This window comes from Triticum urartu, chromosome 1 (assembly GCF_003073215.2).
Source record: "Triticum urartu cultivar G1812 chromosome 1, Tu2.1, whole genome shotgun sequence".
Taxonomy (NCBI): Eukaryota; Viridiplantae; Streptophyta; class Magnoliopsida; order Poales; family Poaceae; genus Triticum; species Triticum urartu.
Window position 1 is genome coordinate 163,339,773 of NC_053022.1, and position 9,154 is coordinate 163,348,926.

The following is a 9,154-nucleotide window of genomic DNA, read 5'->3' on the forward strand; positions in this document are numbered from 1 at the left end:
GGCCGTTGGTGTTCTGCTTTCACTCTTCTGCAGACATCACATTCATTCATGAACTGAGCAATCTCGCGCTTCATTCAAGTCCACCAATACAACTGCTTGAGATCATGGTACATCTTTATACTTCCAGGATGAATAGATAGAAGTGAATTGTGAGCCTCGTTCATAATGACTTTACGAAGGTCACCTTTTGGAACAAAAATTCGATCCTCGAAGAATAGAGTATCTTTCTCATCAAGGCGATAGCACTTGTACTTGGGTTGGCTCTTGGCAATCCCAATCTTCACCTTCTTCACCATGGCATCAAGAAGTTGTGCCTCACGAATTTTGATCTCCAAAGTGGGAGAGACTTGGAGGTTGGCAAGAAATCCTTGAGGAACAACTTGGAGATTAAGTTTGCGGAAAGCTTCACAAAGGTCCGGTTGGAAGGGCTTGAAAATCAAACTGTTGCAGTAAGCCTTCCTGCTCAAAGCGTCAGCAATGACATTGGCCTTGCCTGGAGTATATTCGATACTCGGATTATACTCTTGAATCATCTCGACCCAACGAGTCTGCCTGAGGTTGAGGTTGGGTTGAGTGAAGATGTACTTGAGACTCTTATGATCCGTGAAGATGTCCACTTTCCTTCCTAACAAGAGATGTCTCCATGTTAAAAGAGCATGGACAACTGCTGCCAACTTGAGGTCATGAGTGGGGTAGTTCTTTTCGTTGGGCTTCAACTGGCGAGAGGTATGGGGCCACAACTTTCTTCTCTTGCATCAACACAGCACCGAGACCTTGAAGGGAAGCATCACAGAAAACCTCGAATGGTTTGGATTCATCAGGAGGAGTCAGAACTGGAGCTGTGACTAACTTCTCTTTGAGGGTGTTGAAAGCGATGTCACATTCAGGCGTCCAGACATACTTCACATGCTTCGGGAGGAGGTTGGAATGAGGCTTCACGGTCTTAGAGAAATTCTCAACAAATCTTCGACAATAGCTTGCGAGCCCAAGAAAGCTGCGGAGCTGCTTCACATTCTGAGGCGGTTCCCAATTCACAATTGCAGACACCTTCTCAGGATTAACAGCTATGCCCTTGGCGGAGATGATATGCCCAAGGTAGAGAACCTCATCGAGCCAAAACTCGCACTTTGAAAACTTCGCATAGAATTGATGTTCTCTGAGTTTGTCGAGTACCAATCTCAAATGCTTGGCATGATCCTCTTTGTTCTTGGAAAAGACCAAAATATCATCGAGATACACCAATACGAGGTCATTTGTGTAAGCGTTGAAGATGAAGTTCATCATGCGAGAGAACGTTGGAGGAGCATTGACAAGGGCGAAAGACATGACAGTGTATTCATAAGAACCATAACTTGTTCTGAATGTTTTCTTGGGGATATCTTGTTCACGAATGCGAATCTGATGATAGCCCATATGGAGGTCAAGCTTGGAGAATACTTGAGAACCTTTGAGTTGTTCGAAAAGCTCGTTGATGTTGGGAAGTGGGTACTTGTTCTTTATGGTCTTCTTGTTCAATGGGCAGTAGTCGACACAAAGTCGGTCAGTGCCATCCTTCTTCTTGACAAAAAGAACACCACAAGCCCATGGAGAAGAACTCGGTCGGATCAGACCCATACGCTCTTGTATATCGAGTTGCTTCTTCAGCTCCTTCAACTCTTCTGGTCCAAGATTGTAAGGACGTTTGCAAACATGTTCCGTGCCAGGCTCAAGATTGATGACGAATTCAACTGGCCGGTGAGGAGGCATTCCTGGAAGCTCTTCTGGAAAGATGTCTTGATATTCACAAATGACTGGAATCTGAGAGATGGCATTCAACTCGCCCTTCTCATTGAGAGAAAATAGTCGAATGGTATCGTCACGAGTGGCATAGATGATCACGTCCTCAGACGAGTGTGTCAATTGAATCTACCTGGCAGCACAATCAAGATGAGCCTTGTGCTTAAAAAGCCAGTCCATGCCGAGAATGAGATCAATATCCGAGTCACCCATAACAATTGGAGAGGACAGAAACTTATAGTCACCCATCTTGATAGAAACATCTGGAACCATGTAGCTTGCTGCAAGCATTTACCCGGTGAGATAACTGCTAACGGACTAGGCAAATCTTGGAAAACCCACTCATGCTTACATGCAAATGGTCTTGGGATGAAACTAAGTGATGCACCAATGTCAAAAAGAACTTTTGCAAGAATATCATTAAGAGGAAGGTTACCCATGATCACTTCTGAAGAGTCCTCTGCCTGAGTTGCGTTCATCATGTTGACCTTTGCAAACTTGGGATTATGCTTGACCACTGCATTGCTGGCAGATCTCACAGGGGGAGGAGGCGAAAGGCGCCTCAGGTTGAAGCATTTGTTTGCATAGTGCCCCTTCTGTTGACACTTGTTGCACGTAACCTCTAAGAGCGGCCGGTGATACGGAGCACTTGACCTTGGAGTATGAGACGAAGCTTTGTTCTGATAGCCTGGGTTGGGTGGGTGGGAAGATCCATTGCCACCTTTGCTCTTCTGCTGGTAAGGCTGACGGAACGGAGGAAGAGGAGGCAACTATAACTTTTGCTGCTTAGCTGCCACTTGAGTTGAAGAAGAAGAAGGAGTTGCATCCCTTACTCTCTTCTTCAATGCATCGCACTTGAGCTGAGTGGCCTCTTGCTTAAGTGCCATGTTGTAGAAATCATCATACTTGGTCGGCTCAAAAAGCACAAGGGCTAGTTGCAGATCTTCTCTGAGACCACCTCTGAACTGATAAATCATGCTCTTCTCGTCAGGGACGTCTTGTTTGGCGAAGCGAGCGAGCCTCTGGAACAGGATGTTGTATTGGTAAACAGACAAGCTGCCTTGCTTCAGATTGCGGAACTCCTCACGCTTACTCTCAAAAACACTTTGAGGAATGTGGTGAGCTTTGAAGTCTCGGCGAAAATCATCCTAGGTAATCACACGACCTCCTATGGAATCTTTGTATTGTTGATACCACTCAATAGCTTGGTCTTTGAGTTGGACCGAAGCAAACTTGACAAAGTCCTCAGGCTTGACGTTGCTACACTCAAAATGTTTGCAGATATCCATGAGCCAATCGTCAGCGTCTGTGGCCTCGACACAGTTACTGAAAGACTTCGGTTGGTTTGCGAGGAATTGGTTGAGGGTAGCAATCTGAGCTTGATTATTTCCATGGCCTTGATTTCCTTGGTTGCGCTCTTGCAAGAGTTGCATAAGCATCTGCGTGTTGGTGTTGGTAGCAGCCATGACAGCTTGCCATGCCTCTGGAGGTGGAGGTGGTGGCAGAGGTTCCGGATTCTGACGCGTTGGAGGAGCCATCCTGAAGAGGTTGACATCCGTTAGCATCTTGACAGACATATTTTCAAGATGAATCAATGGATCGAAATTGCAACATATAGCCTTAACATTCGAACAAGGATGAACGAATGAATTCCAAAGTAAATGATCACACTTCCATAAATTGAGAAGCCACTTATATAGAGGTAGATGAATAAAACAACAAGGTACGGATATGAACAAATAATTGGTAAGGATTACCCAATCACAAACCAAATATCTGCGGAAGAAATATTAGAGCTACATGAATTCCCACCTATGAAACTCCCGAAACTTTATGGTCATGCAATCAGGTGTTGGGATACAGGGGAAGCATAATATCTCACCCAAAACTAGCAAATCCTACATCCAGCTGTATCCATCCTTCAACACATAACCAAGAAATCTTTGGAAATCATTTACCTCAACCTTCGAAAAGCATCCATTATACGAGTTATGGCAATACTCCAAACTCCCGCCCCAGTACTGGGTGGCATCGAGGTTATCTCACCAACAACTGCATAAGGGAGATTTTCGATGTTGGCAAAACTCAGGTATTCTAGAACTGCAATGATAAAATTGTGACGACAACACCTCGGAGCTCAACTACCCGGGACACTGCCACAACCCCTAAATGTCAGGAGGCACCAAGAACAATGTTCTCGTCACAAAACCATCGAAACGATTCCAAGATACCCGCGTGAACCTAAATTTTTTTAGTGAAATTTGAGGAGAGAAGAGTCAAAACTCTACGTCAGGATGCCTCACAAAGCGATGAAGGGACTGAGGAGTAAAAAGAATCCTACTCTCCGATATATAAAATCCTATAAGACTCAAAACATTTTTCTAGACTCAACAACGCCAGCGATTCGATCAAGCAAGGGGCTCCTAAGTCGGGGAATGTTCTGATTACCAACTTGTAACACCCACGATGCGGCTATATCTCCCATGTGTCGGAGCACGACTTAGAGGCATAACCGCATTGTAGGCATGTCACAAGAGGGGTAATCTTTACACATCCCATGTAGTGAATAAGAAAGAAATAAAGAGTTGGCTTACAATCACAACTTCACACAATACATAAATATAGCATTACATCATCCAGATACAAACAAGGTCTGACTATGGAACCAAAATAAAGACAACCCCAAATGCAAAAGATCCCCGATCGCCCCAATTGGGCTCCACTACTAATCGTCTGGAAAGGAAACATAGTAACGTCCTAAATCCTCGTCGAACTCCCACTTGAGTTCGGTCGCATCCCCTGTACTGGCATCATCGGCACCTGCATCTGGTTTTGGAAGTAATCTGTGAGTCAGGGGGACTCAACAATCTCACACCCTCACGATCAAGACTATTTAAGCTTATGGGTAGGAAAAGGTAGTGAGGTGGAGTTGTAGAAAGCACTAGCATATATGGTGGCTAACTTATGCAAATGAGAGCGAGAAGAGAAGCAAAGCACGGTCGAGAAGCTATAATGACCAAGAAGTGATCCTAAAACTACTTACTTTCAAGCATAACACGAGACCGTGTTCTCTTCCTGGACTCCGCCGAAAAGAGACCATCACGGCTACACACGCTGTTGATTCATTTTAATTAAGTTAAGTGTCAAGTTCTCTACAACCGGATATTAACAAATTCCCATCTGCCCATAACCACGGGCACGGCTTTTGAAAGTTCAAATCCCTGCAGGGGTGTCCCAACTTAGCCCATCACAAGCTCTCACGGTCAACGAAGGATATTCCTTCTCCCAGGACGACCCGATCAGACTTGGAATCCCGGTTACAATACATTTCGACAATGGTAAAACAAGACCAGCAAAGCCACCCGAATATGCCGACAAATCCCGATAGGAGATGCACATATCTCGTTCTCAGGGCACACCAGATTGTCCAAACTTCTGGTAGGCCAACCAAGAGTTTCCCCTGGTGGCCACCGGCGGCTGACAAGTTGGACCAACACTCAGAGGAGCACTGGCCTGGGGGTTTAAAGTAAAGATGACCCTTGAGTCCGCGGAACCGAAGGGAAAAAGGCTTAGGTGGAAAATGGTAAAACCAAGGTTGGGCCTTGCTGGAGGAGTTTTATTCAAGGCGAACTATCAAGGGGTTCCCATTATAACCCAACCGCATAAGGAACACAAAATCAAGGAACATAACACCGGTATGACGGAAACTAGGGTGGCAAGAGTAGAACAAAACACCAGGCATAAGGCCGAGCCTTCCACCCTTTACCAAGTATATAGGTGCATCAACATAAACAAGATATAATAATGATATCCCAACAATAAACATGTTCCAACAAGGAACAAACTCCAACTTCACCTTCAACTAGCAACGCTATAAGAGGGGCTGAGCAAAGCGATAACATAGCGAAAAAATGGTTTGCTAGGAAAGGTGGGTTAAAGGCTTGACATGGCAATATCGGAGGCACGATATAGCAAGTGGTAGGTATCGCGGCATAGCAAAAGAGCGAGTAACTAGAAAGCAAAGATAGAAGTGATTTCGAGGGTATGGTCATCTTGCCTGCAAAGTTCACCGAGTTGACGTAAGCTTGATCCTCGTAAGCATACTCAACGGGTTCCTCGATCACATACTCGTCTCCCGTCTCCTGGTTGGTTTTGGAGTATTGACGACAAACCTAGCTGAGGGACTAATGTGTTTGTGAGAATTGCAGGATAACACAGGTAGAAGTCCCTCATTGATTCGGTTTCCCTACCAGAGATGACCCCTAAAAATGTATGAAGACACTGAAGTCAAAGGTGGTATGTGAATATATTCACATTGAGGACTATGACAAGAGAATGCATCGCATGAAGACTATGGAGCGCAAAGATTTAGATCTTTCGTAGTTATTTTTCTTCTTTGTTGAGTCATAGGAACCACCATACTGTTAAGTGGAGTCCAAGAGAACCAGTCAGAATGACTGAAGTGATGCTTAACCAAAACCCTATGTCTTCGAGTGAAGACTATGAGAGCGAATCTTGTCCAGAGTTGGACAAGTCAGCTTTGCTTGTAGCCCAAGTAAAGTTGCCGTGTGTGTTTGAAATCTGATCGTTCGAACACGTGTCAGTTCCTTAGTGACCCAGAGTCATTTCGGACAAATCAGGTCGGGTTGCCTAGTGGCTATAAATAGCCCACCCCCTACAACCATAAACGGTTGGCTGCTCAGAGTTAGAGTACGGCTTTTGTCGTTTGAGAGCAACCCACCTCGAAGTCTTTGAGAGAGAATTCCTTGCGAGGATAAAGCCCTAAACACCCAGAGCCAAAGAGTGTTAGGCATCACTTAAGTCTTCCTGTCTGTGTGATCTGAAGACTTATTACACTTGAGGACTGTGAATCCTCCTGCCGGTTAGGCGTCGCGTTCTGAGCATCCAAGAGTCATTGTGGATCGCCGGTGAACGAAGTCTGTGAAGGTTTGGGAGTCTACCTTGAAGACTTACCAGAGTGATTGGGTGAGGTCTGTGTGACCTTAGCTCAAGGGGAATACGTTGAGGACTGGGTGTCCTGAGCTGCGTGTTCAGAACTGGGTGTCCGGGACTGAGTGTCCTCAGGTTTAAATACCTAGCCGCCCTAACCAGATGTACAGTTGGCACAGCAACTGGAACTGGTCCAACAAATCATTGTCTTCAACGAGTCACTGGTTTCATCCTTCCCTTCCCTTTACTTACTGTTAGTCCTTGTGAAGTCCTTCTATGATTGCATTATCTTTTGTCTTCACTGAGTGACTGCTTATTCTGATTGGCTTCATAATATCTTCCTACCTGATCCTTACTACCTAGCTGCTATTAGTCATTGTGCTTTCACTTCACTGAATACTTGACTATGGTTTGCCTAGTGTAGTCTACCTTCCGCTGCATGGTAATAGGTTTATTTCTATCATTTGTCTTCGAAACTTCCACGTTTTGAAGACTCTCATAAAAATCGCCTATTCACCGCCCCCTCTAGTCGATATAACGCACTTTCAATTGGTATCAGAGCGAGGTACTCCCTTGTTCTGTGTGATTCGGTTTAACCACCTGGAGTTTTAGCTATGTCGACTGCAGGGATAATTAAAGTCTCCGCTGCGTGCCCCTTCTTCGATGGAACTGAATATCCCTACTGGAAGAATAAGATGCGCATGCATATCAAAGCCATTGATGTCGACCTATGGTATGTCGTCAAGAATGGCGTTCCCAAGGCTGGTGAAGGCGTCACTGCTGCAAATGTCAAGAAGTTCGTTCAACTGGACTCCACTGCCAAGAACATCATCTGTGATCATCTAACCAAAGGACAGTATGGTCGTGTAAGTGCTTTGGAAACATCTAAGCTAGTCTGGGACTGGCTCTCCAAGGTCAATGGAGGCGTCTCAACCCAGAGAGATCAGAGAATCAGTGTCCTTCGCAACCTCTTCAACCACTTCAAGAGAAATGACAATGAGAATGTCCAGCTCACGTTTGATCGACTCACTGACATCACAAATGAGCTTCAAGCTCTCGGCGCCACTGAGATCACCAAGCATGAAGTCGTCAAGACACTCCTGAGATCACTTGACATCTCGTTTGACACCCTAGCCCTGATGATTCAAGAACGTCCTGACTTCAAGACACTCGATCCGTCTGACATACTTGAAAGGCTCAACACACACGAGTTTCAGCTTTCTGAGAAAAGAGACATCTACGGTCCCAACTATGGGCGAAATCGTGCCTTGAAGGCAAAAGCTGTCTCCACATCTAAAGAAGAATCTGACAGTAGTTCTGATGATCCTGAAGACATTGGAAAGGAGCTTGCTATGCTTGTGAAGAAGTTCCAAAAATTCACCAAGAAGAAAGGCTTCAAAAAGTCTTCACGATCAAGCTCAAGGAATGATGAAGCTTCTGCTCATGACTACAAGAAAAGATCATGCCACAAGTGCAAGAAACCTGGCCACTACATCTCTGAGTGTCCGCGGTGGGACAATGAGAACAAGAAGAAGAAAAAGAGCAAGGAGTATGACTCTGACGACAAGAAGAAGAAGAAATACTCAAAGTCTTCTTCCAAGTCTTCCTCCAAGGCTTCATCACACAAGAAGAGCTCATCTGGCAAGGCACTTGCGTTTGTTGGCAAGGAAATGGATTCAGAGGAGGAGTCCGCTTCTGAGGAGGCGGAGGTGTAGTCTGAGGAGGAGTCCGATTCTGGCGTTGCGACTCTGGCTACAGCATACGTTGCCAAGTCCATCTTCAACATTGAAGACAACGACTTCATCACCGACGCTGATGCAAATGACAATGACTACTCCGCTCCTACCTATTGCTTCATGGCACGCGGTGCCAAGGTAAACACACGCACTACTCACTATCAAACATCTAGTGAAGATGACTCTGATTGTGATTCCAAACCCAGCTACAAAACACTTGCTAAAATTGCAACTGAACGACAGAAAGCTATGGAACATATTCAAAAAACGTTAGACAAAAGCGATGATCTGTTAGATGCTGAAATGACTCGATCTTAGTCCTTAATTGAAGACATAAAAAATCTTCACATTAAGTATGAGGAACTTGAAAGTCGTCGTGAAACGCTCTCAACAACTCATGAAAGGCTTTCCTATGATTATCTTCAAAGGAAGCAAGATCTTGAGAAATTGAGAGCGGCTCATGAAGATCTTCAAAAGGAAAATGAGTCACTTCGTGCCAAACAGATCAGTTCCGCTCAGGAAGGATTTGAACCACCATGTCTTAAATGCATTGAGTGTGATAACGCTACCTCTATTGTTGAATGTTCTGTTGCTGCTACTATTGCAATATCTTCAGCTGTTGATGTGGTAACTAACCCCTCTGCTAAGGATACCACTGCTATTGCTGATGAGAATGCTAGGTTGAAGACACT